The 18,098-nt window shown below is 43.0% G+C and overlaps 1 long non-coding RNA gene and 1 pseudogene across 1 annotated transcript; both read left to right on the plus strand.

Moving 5' to 3' along the window:
• The first annotated feature begins 2,180 nt into the window (after window positions 1–2,180).
• Window positions 2,181–2,961, plus strand: LOC141042146 (uncharacterized). Its single transcript, XR_012203961.1, has 3 exons — window positions 2,181–2,398; window positions 2,480–2,555; window positions 2,622–2,961. It is a non-coding gene; the product is annotated as an uncharacterized lncRNA (long non-coding RNA).
• A 13,991-nt stretch (window positions 2,962–16,952) lies between these two features.
• LOC109756078 (beta-1,2-xylosyltransferease XAX1-like) lies at window positions 16,953–17,596 on the plus strand (annotated as a pseudogene).
• The last annotated feature ends 502 nt before the right edge of the window (window positions 17,597–18,098 follow it).

Here is an 18,098-nt window from a genome sequence, read left to right on the forward strand (position 1 = left end):
AGGGAGAGGCGCCAGGAAACCGGGGAGCACCGTGTGCAGCAGCAATGAGAAATGCTGGGGGAAGGTCAATGACAAGCTTTGTCGAAGGTCAATGAGAGATGCCCGAGCAGGAAAATGTTCAGAGCCATAGCCTAAAGATGAAAGTTCAGAGGAAAATGCCATTGCTTTTCTCCTTCTCGTGAAGGAACTGGGCGAGCAAGCGAGCGGACAAGGAGGCACTACGCGCGGAAACGAGGTTGGACTGCAGGACGGTCGCAGTTGGACGGCTCAGGGGCCGCATCGGCGCTGGAAGCTGCACCAGCCTTTTTTTGCTTTAGTGGACACGACCCGGCTCATGCTGCCATGCATGCACGCGTTCAAATCACCAGTGTTGTGACCTGGGATTAGTACAAGCCAATCGAACCACCACATCACAACCACTACCGAGCTCCAATCTTTGCTTCTCACTGCCTCGTATATGTAATGCAGAATTGATCTCCAAGTGCACAGTATCATACTCGCAGCCATGGCGGGGTCAGCTCGCCGGCGTGCGCTCCTCCTGCTCCTCGCCGTCGTCCTCGCGTCCTCCTTGTGCGCCCGCTCCGCCGCGCCGCTGGCGGCCGAGCGGACGCGCCGGAAGGACCCCCTCGACGGGCTCCGGCCATACACCGGCGGCTGGAACATCAGCGACAGGCACTACGTCGTCGTAAGTCCATCCGTTTCAACTTCACCTAACCCAGTCTTTGGCTCTTTGCTTGCGCTTTTGCTCCTACGTTGTGCTCACGCTGTCTGCCGTCGTCGCATGCTGCCTGCAGTCGGTGGCCTTCAGCGCGGCGCCGGTGTTCGTGGCCGCGGCGGACTGGTTCGTCGGCTTCGCTGTTGCCATCTTCGCTGATCCAGCTGCAGGCCGGGGCCTCCTCCAGCTGCAGGTCGTCATCTCCTCCACCTGCAGGTAGTGCCCAACGTGCACGTGGGCTGGTGGTCGCTGTCGAGTGTGATTGTGGGAGGCCGGTGCACGAAGGCCTTGACGACGGCATCAGATCGGTAAGAAACAGAGAAATCAGAGGAGCATCAACTAGATGGAGTGGCAGGCTTCGTCGGGGAGGGATGAGACAGGAGCGCGGGCAAGGGGGCATGCATAGCCGGAGTAGTCCGCGGGGGCTCTCCTCGCTGGGGTAGCTGGATCATGAGTATGTTGAATGTAGTATCTGTCGAAACCAAGAGTATGTACGTTTAGTATGTAGTATATAACAATGATTAGGTAGTATATATATTAATTTTTGGCTAGTATGTACTATGTTTTGAGTATGCTCTTTTCTATGTATAAATATGTACGTATTTCACAAATATAACAAAAACTATGGACTCATATGCAATTTTTTATATAACTTGCTTTCAAATATCTTAGATATAGTATATGAACATATTTAAAATAATAATATAGTATATAGAGTACCACATGGTAGTATATGAGATATGTGGGGTAACTACCACCGGGATTTTTCATATATATATATATATATATATATATATATATATATATATATATATATATGGAAAATGCATCCTACTACCGGGTGTAGTTACACTCATTTCTCATATACTACTATGTGGTATTATATACTCTACTTTATTATTTTTAGTATGTTCATATAATATATCTAATATACTCTAAAGTGAGTTATGTGAAAAAATTGCATGTGAGCTCATGTTTTTATAATATTTGTGAAATACGTACATATTTGTACGTAAAAAGAAGTATGCTCAAAATATACTACATACTACATAAAAAATAGTATATATACTACCTAAACAATTCTTACATACTACATACTATGCGTACATACTCTCCGATATAATAGATACTACCTAGAACGTAAACAAAAGTGGGAGTAACTACACCCGGTAGAAGGAAAAATTTGTCATATATATATATATATATAATAATAATAATAATAATAATCTCTACCTACTAATAAACCACGAATTGCTCCTGGGCGTACGTCGCAGGTGTTTTTGCGAAAAAACTCCTCTATTTCTTTGAAATCAACCCGCAGTCCCTGTTTAAGTGGCACTCTGGAAAAACGGTTCATTTTTGTGTAAAACACCCTGTCGTTTGGACAATTAAATGCGCGCTCCAAGCAGTTTTGTAAAGAAAAAAGAAAACACAACCACACAGAGAGCACACCGGTTCGCCTCCTCTCCCTCTGCCCATGAAGTCATCGCCGCCGCCGCCGCCCATGCCGGCTGCTTCCAGCGCCTCCGGCGCAGCGCGGCACGCCCCAAGCTTCCCACGGTCCGCGCCTCCCTCCCCTCCATCCAGACTCTCTGCTCCCGGCCTCTACAGCCCGCTCGCAACCACACACCCATGGCTAGGGTTTCGGGCATGGCTTCGCCGGCGCGTCTCCGGTGGTCCCAGGTTCGTCCTTCCTTCCTTCTTGGCCGAGATTCGCTGCCCCTACACCTCACCTTCTCTTCATATCCTCTGCTGGAGATGCAGTTGGGCACGCCATGGGAGTTCCCCATCCACCACGGTCGCCGCCGTCAAGGACGCAATGGACATGCAGCTCCTCAAGGTTTTATCCCTCCTTTCCTCCGATATCAAGTTCTAACAGTACATTAATCCAAGCAACTCTTTTCAGATCAATTAAGGAATCAATCTCATGATGGTTGATGCTTGATGCAGCGGAGGATTGGGCCTCGCATTATTTTTTCCAGAATTGGGTGTGGGTACTCTCTAAACTGAATTGAGTGAGCTAAATCTGTGCATCAAAATTGTAGTCTGTAGCTTTATGTGTTACATCTTAAGATTGAACTTGAAGATTGCTTTTGGGAGTAGTTTTAGTTGGTAGATGTTTCAGGCTCCAAATACGCACACATTATGTGCTTAATGTGTGGCATAAACATGATCAGTTTTATGCTTAGAAACCAAATCACTGTCCACCCATTTTATTTCTTCATGAGTATTTTGTGTTGAAATCAGATCACCGTTCACCTGTTCTCGTACTGTTGTCTTTAACTTATTTTGCCGATTCTCAATAAAATGCTCAGTTCAGGATGTGATTTTCAATTTTAGGCATTTGATACTTTTGGCACTGAGCAAAAAAAAAATTCCTCTGAGCGTGTACCTTCAAATGCAAAGTTCTGACTATGATTTCGCATGCGACCACACCGCCGTCGGTCGCTCTGCCTACCGAGTGCCACCCCGCCGCCTCCCCCACTCCCCCCACCTGGGACCTCACCGCCCGCTCTATCTAATATATTTTCCAGTTTTCTTATAGTCGCCAATACAAATGTCCGCTTGAGTGTCAAAAAGCAGCAGTGATAATAAAAAAAGAGTATGGGTTCGTTGCTAGATTGTAGTAGTTATGTACATCTCAAATTTTCAGCCCAGGATTTTTATTTTGACTGATGTGAGTATTTCTTAGTCAGTCTTCATCTTCCAGCTTTGACTGAAAATAACTCTCCTGAAAACTGTTGGCAATACTCACAATGTGGTCTACAAAGAAACATTTGATGATCTTGCTTGATAACTTACCGGCGGGCAGAAAATATATCATGTTAGTACCATTCGTAAGCAAACATGTACCTTATTTCTGCTTAGATGTTCTCTGTTTCTTATTTCTTAAGTGTTTTGCATTCCCTATAGAAGCTGACCGGCCAAATTTATGTTTACTACACTCCTGCAGGCCACCCAACCCATATTTAAAATCGGGTACTTTTAGTTCTGACTGCAGTCATATAGATATTCATGTATAAAATTGTTTGCCTTTTGTTCTGGTTAAATCCAGTGATGGTGCTCTAGGTGATCATGCTTCTTAGCCGCTCTTAGCGGGCGAAGGCGCGACGTGTACAAGTATATCTTTCCACATTGAAAATAATTCATCTACACAAGCCTTCAGAACAGGGTAGATTTCCTAGAATGCGACACCCAATAGGTCATTTTGTTGGGGAACGTAGTAATTTTAAATATTCCTACGCACACGCAAGATCATGGTGATGCATAGCAACGAGAGGGGAGAGTGTTGTCCACGTACCCTCGTAGACCGAAAGCGGAAGCGTTTAGCACAACGCGGTTGATGTAGTCGTACGTCTTCACGATCCGACTGATCAAGTACCGAACGCACGGCACCTCCGAGTTCAGCGCACGTTCAGCCCGATGACGTCCCTCGAACTCCGATCCAGCCGACTGTTGAGGGAGAGTTTCGTCAGCACGACGGCGTGGTGATGATGATGATGTTCTACCGACGCAGGGCTTCGCCTAAGCACCGCTACAGTATTATCGAGGTGAACTATGGTGGAAGGGGGCACCGCACATGGCTAAAAGATCAAATGATCAGTTGTTGTGTCCCTAGGGTGCTCCCTGCCCCCGTATATAAAGGAGCAACGGGGGAGGTGCGGCCGGCCAGGAGGGGGCGCGCCAGGAGGAGTCCTACTCCCACTCCCTTTTCCTTGTTGGATTAGGAGAGGAGGGGGAAAGAGGTGGAAGAGAGGAAGGAAGGGGGGGGGGGGCGCCGCCCCCCTCTCCTTGTCCTATCCGGACTAGGGGGGAGGGGCGCGCGGCCCTGCCCTGGCCGCCTCTCCTCTTCTCCACTAAGGCCCACCATGGCCCATTAAGTCCCGGGGGGGTTCCGGTAACCCCTCGGTACTCCGGTAAAATCCCGATTTCACCCGGAACACTTCCGATATCCAAACATAGGCTTCCAATATATCAATCTTCATGTCTCGACCATTTCGAGACTCCTCGTCATGTCTGTGATCACATCCGGGACTCCGAACAACCTTCGGTACATCAAAACATATAAACTCATAATACAACTGTCATCGTAACTTTAAGCATGCGGACCCTACAGGTTCGAGAACTATGTAGACATGACCGGGACACGTCTCCGGTCAATAACCAATAGCAGAACCTGGATGCTCATATTGGCTCCCACATATTCTACGAAGATCTTTATCGGTCAGACCGCATAACAACATACGTTTCTCCCTTTGTCATCGGTATGTTACTTGCCCGAGATTCGATCGTCGGTATCTCAATACCTAGTTCAATATCGTTACCGGCAAGTCTCTTTACTCGTTCCGTAATACATCATCCCGCAACTAACTCATTAGTTTCAATGCTTTCAAGGCTTAAGTGATGTGCATTACCGAGTGGGCCTAGAGATACCTCTCCGACAATCGGAGTGACAAATCCTAATCTCGAAATACGCCAACCCAACAAGTACCTTCGGAGACACCTGTAGAGCACCTTTATAATCACCCAGTTACGTTGTGACGTTTGGTGGCACACAAAGTGTTCCTCCGGTAAACGGGAGTTGCATAATCTCATAGTCATAGGAACATGTATAAGTCTTGAAGAAAGCAATAGCAATATACTAAACGAACGAGTGCTAAGCTAACGGAATGGGTCAAGTCAATCACATCATTCTCCTAATGATGTGATCCCGTTAATCAAATGGCAACTCATGTCTATGGCTAGGAAACATAACCATCTTTGATGAACGAGCTAGTCAAGTAGAGGCATACTAGTGACACTTTGTTTGTCTATGTATTCACACAAGTATTATGTTTCCGGTTAATACAATTCTAGCATGAATAATAAACATTTACCATGATATAAGGAAATAAATAATAACTTTATTATTGCCTCTAGGGCATATTTCCTTCAGTTTCCCACTTGCACTAGAGTTAATAATCTAGATTACACAGTAATGATTCTAACACCCATGGAGTCTTGGTGCTGATCATGTTTTGCTTGTGGAAGAGGTTTAGTCAACGGGTCTGCAACATTCAGATCCGTATGTATCTTGAAAATTTCTATGTCTCCCACCTGGACTAAATCCCGGATGGAATTGAAGCGTCTCTTGATGTGCTTGGTTCTCTTGTGAAATCTGGATTCCATCGCCAAGGCAATTGCTCCAGTATTGTCACAAAAGATTTTCATTGGACCTGAAGCACTAGGTATGACACCTAGATCGGATATGAACTCCTTCATCCAGACTCCTTCATTTGTTGCTTCCGAAGCAGCTATGTACTCTGCTTCACATGTAGATCCCGCCACGACGCTTTGTTTAGAACTGCACCAACTAACAACTCCACCGTTCAATGTAAACACGTATCCGGTTTGCGATTTAGAATCGTCCGGATTAGTGTCAAATTTTGCATCAACGTAACCATTTACAATGAGCTCTTTGTCACCTCCATAAACGAGAAACATATCCTTCGTCCTTTTCAAGTATTTCAGGATGTTCTTGACCGCTGTCCAGTGATCCACTCCTATATTACTTTGGTACTCCCTGCTAGACTTATAGCAAGGCACACATCTGGTCTGGTACACAGCATTGCATACATGATAGAGCCTATGGCTGAAGCATAGGGAACATCTTTCATCTTCTCTCTATCTTCTGCAGTGGTCGGGCATTGAGTCTTACTCAACTTCACACCTTGCAACACAGGCAAGAACCCTTTCTTTGCTTGATCCATTTTGAACTTCTTCAAAACTTTGTCAAGGTATGTGCTTTGTGAAAGTCCAATTAAACGTCTTGATCTATCTCTATAGATCTTGATGCCCAATATATAAGCAGCTTCACCGAGGCCCTTCATTGAAAAACTCTTATTCAAGTATCCCTTTATACTATCCAGAAATTCTATATCATTTCCAATCAACAATATGTCATCCACATATAATATCAGAAATGCTATAGAGCTCCACTCACTTTCTTTTAAATACAGGCAATATGTCATCCACATATAATATCAGAAATGCTATAGAGCTCCACTCATTTTCTTGTAAATACAGGCTTCTCCAAAAGTCTGTATAAAACCAAATGCTTTGATCATGCTATCAAAGCATTTATTCCAACTCCGAGAGGCTTGCACCAGTCCATAAATGGATCGCTGGAGCTTGCACACTTTGTTAGCTCTCTTTGGATCGACAAAACCTTCTGGTTGAATCATATACAACTCTTCTTCCAGAAATCCATTCAGGAATGCAGTTTTGACATCCATTTGCCAAATTTCATAATCATAAAATGCGGCAATTGCTAACATGATTCGGATAGACTTAAGCATCGCTACGGGTGAGAAAGTCTCATCGTAGTCAATCCCTTGAACTTGTCAAAAACCTTTCGCAACAAGTCGAGCTTTATAGACAGTAACATTACCGTCAGCGTCAGTCTTCTTCTTGAAGATCCATTTATTCTCAATGGCTTGCCGATCATCGGGCAAGTCAACCAAAGTCCATACTTTGTTCTCATACATGGATCCCATCTCAGATTTCATGGCCTCAAGCCATTTTGCGGAATCTGGGCTCACCATCGCTTCCTCATAGTTCGTAGGTTCGTCATGGTCTAGTAACATAACGTCCAGAACAGGATTACCGTACCACTCTGGTGCGGATCTTACTCTGTTTGACCTACGAGGTTCACTATCAACTTGATCTGAAGTTCCATGATCATCATCATTAACTTCCTCACTAATTGGTGTAGACGTCACAGGAACCGGTTCCTGTGATGAACTACTTTCCAATAAGGGACACTAGTAGGAAAAGGGGCTTAGGTCACAGGACAGTTTTCACATTAGCCCCGGTTCAGTCACGAACCGGGACCCATGGGGGCATTCATCCCGGTTAGTGAGCCCAGAGGGGCGGCCGGGGCCTCGTGGGCATTGGTCCCGGTTCGTATGGAACCATTTGTCCCGGTTCGAGGCACGAACCGGGACTAATGGGCCTCGCTCCTGGCCCACGACCATTGGTCCCGGTTCTTGGCATGAACCAGAACAGAAGGCCCGGATTTAGTACCAGTTCTAGCCATGAACCGGGACAAATGAGCTGCCTATATATACCCCATCGCCGCAGCAGAGCACTCCACAGTGCTCTATTTTTTCTGGCCGTCGAGGGGAGGGCATTTGGGTGCTCTAGCTCACCTCCTATGCACATGAGGTGTTCGATGAAATGTTTGAGCCACACTAGTTAATCTTTCTCCTCTCGAAACTCGACCTCCGAGCTCCATTTTCCCCGAGATTTGTCTAGGTTTAGCGGTCCGTCACGTCCCGTCCCCGTCTTCACCGCCGTCGATCGCCCGCACCGATCTCGTCGCCAGCACCACCGTGGTGAGCCTCTTGTTCTTATCTTCTTTCTGAAAGAAAAAAATTCTTACTTCAGATAGATACTTGTCTAATTTTGTTACTTTTATTATTCCTTCTTATTACATAGTGCGATGGTTTTGGTACCCGCCCCCGTCGGCCCTCGTCCTGTCTATGATTCGGATGTGGTATATATTATCTTTTTATAACTATTTGGTTCATTTATTGTTTATGACAAATATGCCGACCAACGTGACATAGATTTTATTTATCTAGGAGGTGGTTGAACCGGAAATTCTAACCGACCCTATTGTCGAGAGGTTAAATTTAGTTGAAGAAGAAAACAATTACTTGAAGGAAAAAATAAAAAAAATTGAGAAGGAGAAGATGATATTGGAGTTGCATGTTGCGGATGTCGTCAATGATCACAAGATCAAGATGGATGCAATGCGCTTGAATATTAGAAAGATTAGAAAATATGCCATTCATACCGAGGCTTGGTATCAAGATGGATGCAATGCGCTTGTATTTATACTTATCCTCACTATATTATGCAGATTGAAGATCGCCAAATTGAAGAAAAGGCAAATCGGTGATATTAGGTTCATAAATACAAATCTCATAGATGCATATACGGTTGAAAAACATCCCAAAGAAGCCGAGGCCAACTTGCTACAATCGTTGGTATTAAATCAAAACAAAGATATAATACTCTTTCCTTACAACTTCAAGTGAGTGTTACTGTCTTGTGCATATTCGGTTTCCCTTATTAGTCCAGGTTATGGTAATGTAATTGATGACTTATGCATGCATGCGCAACTTCCACTATATTCTCCTAGAGATTAAGCTTGAGCCGGGAGTAGTAACCGTCTTAGAATCGAGACGAAAAGATCCCCAGGACTATGCGAACATGACTCAAATGCTCCAGAAGTAAGTTAAATCGATCATTATCCACCATATCAGCAACTTTGTTCATTTCCTGATATCAAGTAATTGTTTTCTTTGTCTGGCAGGGTTTGGAGAAAATTCACCTCAAAAGCCCCGGGACTGCCGAACAAGCTGCAATTTAGACACCCGAAAGTAAGTACTATAGTAGCATGTTCGGCGCATCTCCTAGTGATTCAAGCGCTAGTTTGATCAATACCATTTAGCATGCTTGCTTATCAGTTTGATTGACCTCTATTTCTTGTAAAGTGGTTGTGGCAGCAACCCGGGAATAATTACTGTGGATACTACGTTTGCGAGTCCATCCGCTACCATACCTGTGAGCGGGGCTACACTGAAGAACAATATGAAGTGCGTAAGCAATAATATTCACAATTTTATTTTATTACCATCATTTGTGTTGAGTTTCATTTATTCATATATATATGTATTGACCCCCTTCTTCAAAATAGATTTTTCGGAAGCGGGATGAACTCCTAGCAGAAGATCGTATGCGAGGAATTCAAGAGGAATTGGCGGCATTCTTCCTTGACCACGTGATCGCTGAAAACGGAGAATACTATGTGGACCCTGTGTTCCTACAATATAATTAGGAGATTGTATTGTAAGAGATAATTATTGTATATATGTAGCCGGTAGTGTCGGATAGATATACGAGAACTTGTTGTTCGACCAATATCTCGGAGAAGGAGAGGTGGTCGATATCACTTCTCTCTGTATGCATATGTTCATGATGATCTTCTGTTTCCTTCATTTGATTACTAGCTAGCGTGTCTACTCCTCTCCATACGTATATAGTACGTAGCGTCGACCAAGCACGGAGATAAGAGAGGACACTTCTCTCTATTAATTAGCTAGCTAACACAATATATGAAACACCTAAATTAACCCCCCAAAAGCCCTAAACCACCCCCTTTCAAAAAAAAACAAAAACCTCAGCTCCTGCCAGGTGCTGACGCGTGGATGCCTATTGGTCCCGGTTGGTGGCACCAACCGGGACCAAAGGCCCTCCTGCCTGGGCTCCCCGCACCGGCCACGTGGACGGCCTTTAGTCCCGGTTCGTGTAAGAACCGGGACTAAAGGGCTAGGGCATTAGTAACGACCCTTTAGTCCCAGTTCCAGAACCGGGACTAAAGGCCCTTTTGAACCGGGGTAAAAACCCCTTTTCCTACTAGTGGGAGCAGGTACAGTTACCTCATCAAGTTCTACTTTCCTCCCACTCACTTCTTTTGAGAGAAACTCCTTCTCTAGAAAGGATCCAAATTTAGCAACAAAAGTCTTGCCTTCGGATCTGTGATAGAAGGTGTATCCAACAGTCTCTTTTGGGTATCCTATGAAGACACATTTCTCCGATTTGGGTTCGAGCTTATCAGGTTGAAGCTTTTTCACATAAGCATCGCAGCCCCAAACTTTAAGAAACGACAACTTTGGTTTCTTGCCAAACCATAGTTCATAAGGCGTCGTCTCAACGGATTTAGATGGTGCCCTATTTAACGTGAATGCAGCTGTCTCTAGAGCATAACCCCAAAATGATAGCGGTAAATCAGTAAGAGACATCATAGATCGCACCATATCTAGTAAAGTACGATTACGACATTCGGACACACCATTACGCTGTGGTGTTCCGGGTGGCGTGATTTGCGAAACTATTCCGCATTGTTTCAAATGAAGACCAAACTCGTAACTCAAATATTCTCCTCCACGATCAGATCGTAGAAACTTTATTTTCTTGTTACGATGATTTTCAACTTCACTCTGAAATTCTTTGAACTTTTCAAACGTTTCAAACTTATGTTTCATTAAGTAGATATACCCATATCTGCTCAAATCATCTGTGAAGGTGAGAAAATAACGATATCCGCCACGAGCCTCAACATTCATCGGACCACATACATCTGTATGTATGATTTCCAACAAATCTGTTGCTCTCTCCATAGTACCGGAGAACGGCGTTTTAGTCATCTTGCCCATGAGGCACGGTTCGCACGTACCAAGTGATTCATAATCAAGTGGTTCCAAAAGTCCATCAGTATGGAGTTTCTTCATGCGCTTTACACTGATATGACCTAAACGGCAGTGCCACAAATAAGTTGCACTATCATTATCAACTCTGCATCTTTTGGTTTCAATATTATAAATATGTGTATCACTACTATCGAGATTCTACAAAAATAGACCACTCTTCAAGGGTGCATGACCATAAAAGATATTACTCATATAAATAAAACAACCATTATTCTCTGATTTAAATGAATAACCGTCTCGCATTAAACAAGATCCAGATATAATGTTCATGCTCAAGCTGGCACCAAATAACATTATTTAGGTCTAAAACTAATCCCAAAGGTAGATGTAGAGGTAGTGTGCCGACTGCGATCACATCGACTTTGGAACCATTTACTACGCGCATCGTCACCTCGTCCTTAGCCAATCTTCGCTTAATCCGTAGTCCCCGTTTCGAGTTGCAAATATTAGCAATAGAACCAGTATCAAATACCCAGGTGCTACTGCGAGCATTAGTAAGGTACACATCAATAACATGTATATCACATATACCTTTGTTCACCTTGCCATCCTTCTTATCCGCCAAATACTTGGGGCAGTTCCACTTCCAGTGACCAGTCTGCTTGCAGTACAAGCACTCAGTCTCAGGCTTAGGTCCAGACTTGGGTTTCTTCTCCTGAGCAGCAACTTGCTTGCTGTTCTTCTTGAAGTTCCCCTTCTTCTTTCCTTTGCCCTTTTTCTTGAAACTGGTGGTCTTATTGACCATCAACACTTGATGCTCCTTTTTGATTTCTACCTCCGCAGCCTTTAGCATTGCGAAGAGCTCGGGAATCGTCTTATTCATCCCTTGCATGTTATAGTTCATCACGAAGCTCTTGTAGCTTGGTGGCAGTGATTGAAGAATTCTGTCAATGACGCTATCATCCGGAAGATTAACTCCCAGTTGAATCAAGTGATTATTATACCCAGACATTTTGAGTATATGCTCACTGACAGAACTATTCTCCTCCATCTTGTAGCTGTAGAACTTATTGGAGACTTCATATCTCTCAATCCGGGCATTTGCTTGAAATATTAACTTCAACTCCTGGAACATCTCATATGCTCCATGACGTTCAAAACGTCGTTGAAGTCCCGGTTCTAAGCCGTAAAGCATGGCACACTGAACTATCGAGTAGTCATCAGCTTTGCTCTGCCAGACGTTCATAACTTCTGGTGTTGCTCTTGCAGGAGGCCTGGCACCTAGCGGTGCTTCCAGGACATAATTCTTCTGTGCAGCAATGAGGATAATCCTCAAGTTACGGACCCAGTCCGTGTAATTGCTACCATCATCTTTCAACTTTGCTTTCTCAAGGAACGCATTAAAATTCAACGGAACAACAACATGGGCCATCTATCTACAATCAACATAGACAAGAAAGATACTATCAGGTACTAAGTTCATGATAAATTTAAGTTCAATTAATCATATTACTTAAGAACTCCCACTTAGATAGACATCCCTCTAATCCTCTAAGTGATCACGTGATCCAAATCAACTAAACCATGTCCGATCATCACGTGAGATGGAGTAGTTTCAATGGTGAACATCACTTTGTTGATCATATCTACTATATGATTCACGCTAGACCTTTCGGTCTCAGTGTTCCGAGGCCATATCTGTTATATGCTAGGCTCGTCAAGTTTAACCTGAGTATTCCGTGTGTGCAACTGTTTTGCACCCGTTGTATTTGAACGTAGAGCCTATCACACCCGATCATCACGTGGTGTCTCAGCACGAAGAACTTTCGCAACGGTGCATACTCAGGGAGAACACTTATACCTTGATAATTTAGTGAGAGGTCATCTTATAATGCTACCGTCAATCAAAGCAAGATAAGATGCATAAATTGGTTTCGAATCCTCAAATACCTCAGGGAACCCCGTTAAATTTTTTCAAAATCCTCAAAGACCTAACAGAAAAAAAGTTACGGGGCTTTTAAGATCTAGAGGGGAAAAAATGAAAAAAAAATTCAAACTTACTAGTGGCGCACCGTTTGCTAGGTGCGCCACTAGTAACAGAAAAAAAATTGGTTTCGAATTTTTTTTTGGAAATTTTTTTCAAAAAATGGTACGTAATATGACTGGGAAGTTTGAAATATTTTTCAAAATTTCATCATACTCATGAACATGAACAAAGTCCTAGACATCAACAAGGTTTAATAGGATTGATATGATAGATATATCAACAAGTGTCTGTTAAGTGAGGTGGTGCTGGGGTTGGATAGAACTGCGAAGTTAAGTGTGCTCGGGCTGGAGTAGTGTGAGGATGGGTGACCTTCCGGGAAGTTTGACCACTTAGTGCGATTTGACTTGAGATTAAGCCATAGTGACCCGAGATTACGAAAAAAGATTTGAAAAAAAAATTCTGAAAAAATATTTGAAAAAAAATTGTTAGTAATGGCGCACTTCTATGTGGTGCACCATTACTAAGTCAGATAGTAATGGCGCACCGTGTGATATACTAATGGCGCACTCCCTGATGCGCCATTAGTATAAAATTCTAATGGCGTGATGCTAGTGGCGCACCTGTAGTGTGCCATTAGTAGCCAAAATAGGTGCGCCACTAGCAGGCCTTTTCCTAGTAGTGTCACAAGAGTCCAATTCTTATGTGGTTCAAGAAGCACCAATGATAATACGAGTTAGACGGCTATACAACTCTACTTATCTACTGAAACAAGATGCTTAGCGGATCAACAAGATGCTTACAGATATAGAACAGCAGGAGGGTGAGGTGTGGGTATAACATGGCAAATGATAGACCCGGTGAAGAAGGAATGACAATTGTGCAGAGGGTTAAGGGGTGTGGTTACAACGTGACAATAAGAGAAAGACCCGGTAAAGAAGGATTGGACGTTGTGTGGGCTTTCCATGTATGAATACTACTGGCAGTGTTACAGTGTGCTGATATGTGCTTTGTAAACAGCAGGCCAAGTGGTCCATTAGAAAAGGGCTGGATAGATTATCAAACAATGAGGGAAGCGAGGAAGAGCTCGGGACGACGGCGTAATGATTAGCCGTCTTCAAGTAGAAGATCCGGACAACCATAAGGGCATGCGATTTTTTCCGATGCAATGCATGGGCGCCACGACCGACCTCAACCTTCGGATTTTACAGTACTGTAGTATTCATAGAAGTCTGCTTTTTTGTTTGTATTCGTAGTAAATTATAGTTAATTGATGACTAACCTGATGAAGGATTTACTGTCCTATAGCTTCTATAATTTACCGCACTATAAATTTTTTGATTGTTTGAATTTACAGTGACCTTATGTTTGAATTTACACTACCCTGTTTTTAGTTTTACAATCCTATAACTTCTGTAATTTATAGTAGTAGCCTAAATGTTGTGATTTTTGTATTTTACAGTGATAGATTTTACACTATACAGTTACCTGAATTTACAGTGCTACATTTTTTACTGGAAGAACTATTTGAAGGAGATTGTGAGAGTACTGACCTACAGTTTGTCTTCTTGGTGTGACTGTAGTTTCCTGATTGTGTAGCTATTCTGTCCCCTTCTTCCTCCATCCTCTTTCTCGTTCTTATTTGATCATAAAGCACACATTGTTACTGGTTGTTTCTCCTTATTTTTACTGAAGTTCCAGTATCTTTGTTGTGATCTGCTTGTTACTGACTGGAATTTTAGTAAAATGAACACTGTAAAATTCATCAAAGCTGAATATGTGATACACTTTAAAAGTTACTCTTTATTCGTAGTGAGATGACTGTAAATTTCAACTCAAGCCACTGTATTTAAAGCTTCATGACGATGAAATGTTTAGTATGTGATTAGTTCATCTTGTGTTGATCATTGTACAGCAGGTTGATGATGACTTTACGGCAGCCTAATTATGAATTTATACTATGTTTGTGTTCAGGAGTTTCTTCCACAAGTATCAACTTCAGATCCTTGAGATGAGAATTTCAGGTTTTCTTCCAATAGTATTGTGAAGAAAATAAAACTGTCAATAACCTGGAGAAGGTCGTGAGAGTACTGACCTGGCTTTTTGGGCCCTTTCATTGCTTGCTCATGGATCATAGAGCGCATAGGTCATACATACACGTGCCATGTTTGTAGTGCCTGAAAAAATTGGTTGAATGCCCCTTTATTTTCAGTCAAGTTTTTTTTCAGTTGGTGTCAGATTTTTACTGGTTGGTATATTTGATTGAAGGCCAATTCAATTTCAGTCGATTGTAATATAGACACTCCCTTTTTTTGAAAACCAAAGTGTTCTCTATGGGGGAAGCCTATACGGCGCTACCGCGTGCACTACCCCTCGCGCGCTGGGCGTTCTCATGCGCAAGCCCATTTTTTGTTTTTATTCGTATTTTCTTTTTCTTTCTTTCTTTTTTCCTTTCATTTTATTTTCTGTTTTCCTTTTTCTTTCTTCTTTTCTCATCTTTACTTTTTCACTTTTTTTGTGAAATTTCTTTTCAGATTCACGAAGATTTTTTTGTTCATCGAATTTCAAAAAGGGTTCATCGAATTCAATTTTTTCATCGGATTTAGAAAATGTTCATCAAAATTTGTTCACCGACCTAAAAAAATATTCATTAAATTAAAATTGTGTTCGTCATTTTTGAAAAAAGTTCAACAAATTCATTTTTTACCGAATTAAAAGTTGTTATTCAAGTTTAAAAAACGTTCATCATTATTAAAGAATGCTTATAATATTTTCCAAAAAAATAAAAAATTGTTCATATTTTTTGAAATCATGGACGTTTTTTGAATTCAAGAACTATTATTGAGAAATCAAAACGAACAATGTTTTTTGCAATTTTAGAACCTTTTTGTAATCGCAAATTATTTTAACATAAAATAAAACAAAAACAGAAAATAAAAATGAAAAGTACAACAAACTTATATATCTAAAAATACCCAACATAGTAAAAATCGTTTTATAATAAGCACACAGTTATATATATTCACACTTTTAAAACTGGTCAAAATTCCCAAAAGTTGTTACATTTAAAAATGCATTTAGAAATGTTCAGAAAAATGCTATTTTTTTTAATAAATCATTTCGTTTTATTAAAAAATTCATGTTTTCCTAAAAGAAAAGAAAAATATTTAGAGACTATTCCATGAATTATTCTTCAGTCAGACGAAGAATGTCGAGGTGGCTTCTTGACGACCAATATTCAGCCGAGAAACAATAATCACGTTTATTAGAACTGAATATAAGAAATGGTGTGTAATGATAAAGAACTTCAGGACTTCATGGAGTCCAAGGTTTGCTGGGTGCGACGTTCGGCGAACAAAGTTGCCCATGTTTTATTTTCGAGCCTACCAGTGTGATAACTTCAATAAGTCACAATGATTCCAACTCAAAAAAACAAATTGTACCTAATGACACATCGAGTAGATTTTGCAAGATTCCATGCCCGTTGCAGCGCACGGGCATTTGTATTAGTAATAATAAAGCACGGATTGACTTTGTGGGTTCACCGTCACAATACGCTTCCGCCCAGTCGTAATACGCTTTTACGATTTATATTTTCTCTAACCGAGGTGGTACTAATCTATATAGCACATACATCAAAAGCAATACAGACTTCCGTTCATCAGGAGTTTTTAGCGCCAGCCTGCGCTTGGCCCATCTACTCTGGGGAAGCAAAAATTTGGCAGCGCACGGGCATTTGTACTAGTCTCTCCCTAATAATAATAAAGCACGGATTGACTCCGTGGGTTCACCGTCACAATACGCTTCTTCTCGTAAGTTTACGCTTTCACTTTGAATTTAAAACATGTACGCGAGGTGGTACCAAAAAACTGTTCATTGATCGTGTACGTCAATTGGTATAAGTCGCTGTTTTGTCCCTCCGGCTCGCTGGACTGGGCCGTGTTGATCGTTCCTGTCAACCGCGTGATGGGGCCTGGTCAAAAGGAAAAAAACGATGCAAAAAATACTTCACGTGAGTTTCAAACCCACGACCAAGGCCCCGGGGATGCGGCCGCAGATGCTGATCATCTCCCGCGGGGGCACGCGGAAGCTGCTGAACCTGGAGGAGGTGGCGGCGGCGGCGACGGAGCTCGGGTTCAACGTGACGGTGGCGGAGGCGGGGGCGGACGTGGCGGCGTTCGCGGCGCTGGTGAACGCGGCGGACGTGCTGCTGGCGGTGCACGGGGCCGGGCTGACGAACCAGATCATCCAGCCGACGCAGGCGGTGGTGCTGCAGATCGTGCCATGGGGGAACATGGACTGGATGGCCACCAACTTCTACGGGCAGCCGGCGCGGGACATGCAGCTCCGGTACGTGGACTCGTGGAGTACTATGTCGACGAGGAGGAGACGAGCCTCAAGGACAAGTACCCGAGGGAGCACCTGGTGTTCAGCGACCCCAAGGCGCTGCACAAGCAGGGGTGGCAGGCGCTCGCCGAGACCATCATGAAGCAGGACGTGAAGGTGAACCTCACAGGTTCCGCCCCATCCTGCTCCAGGTCATCGACAAGCTGCAGGAGTAGCGGCGGCGGCGCCGTCGTCTCCTTTGTCATCCCCAGCTCATACATACACATGAAAAACTCATACGTACAAACCTAGCCGACCATCGTGGACACCGGTTAATCCTATTTGGTGATTGTAGGAAAGTGACGATCTTTCAAGCCAACAACCAGGGGCATGAGTTCACGTCTTCAGGTATGTATATGCACATGATCGTCTAAAGTAGATGTTTATACAGCTCCTGCCCAGTTTGATATTTGGTCTCTCATACTAGGAGTCGTTAATAAGCTTCAACTAATGAGATGGAACGATATTGCTTTTTTAAGCAGTTAACCGCAGGAAGAAACTGTTTTGTGACTATCGGCATCGAATAGAAACGAATGAAGTATCGATACTGGGAAAATGGATACTCAGGTGTCTCTAACAGGTGCTAGCATATATTGTTTGCATCTCAAGATGATCCGGTACACAGATTTCTTTCTCTACGGTATGATGATCTTAATAGATCAGTAACCTGTACGAGAAACAATATGTTTGTTATTTTGATTATCATGATGATCGTCACTTTGTCAGGTACCAATGTATCTTTTGGACGTTGTAT

The sequence above is a fragment of the Aegilops tauschii genome, chromosome 2 (genome assembly GCF_002575655.3).
Source record: "Aegilops tauschii subsp. strangulata cultivar AL8/78 chromosome 2, Aet v6.0, whole genome shotgun sequence".
In the NCBI taxonomy this organism is placed as follows: Eukaryota; Viridiplantae; Streptophyta; class Magnoliopsida; order Poales; family Poaceae; genus Aegilops; species Aegilops tauschii.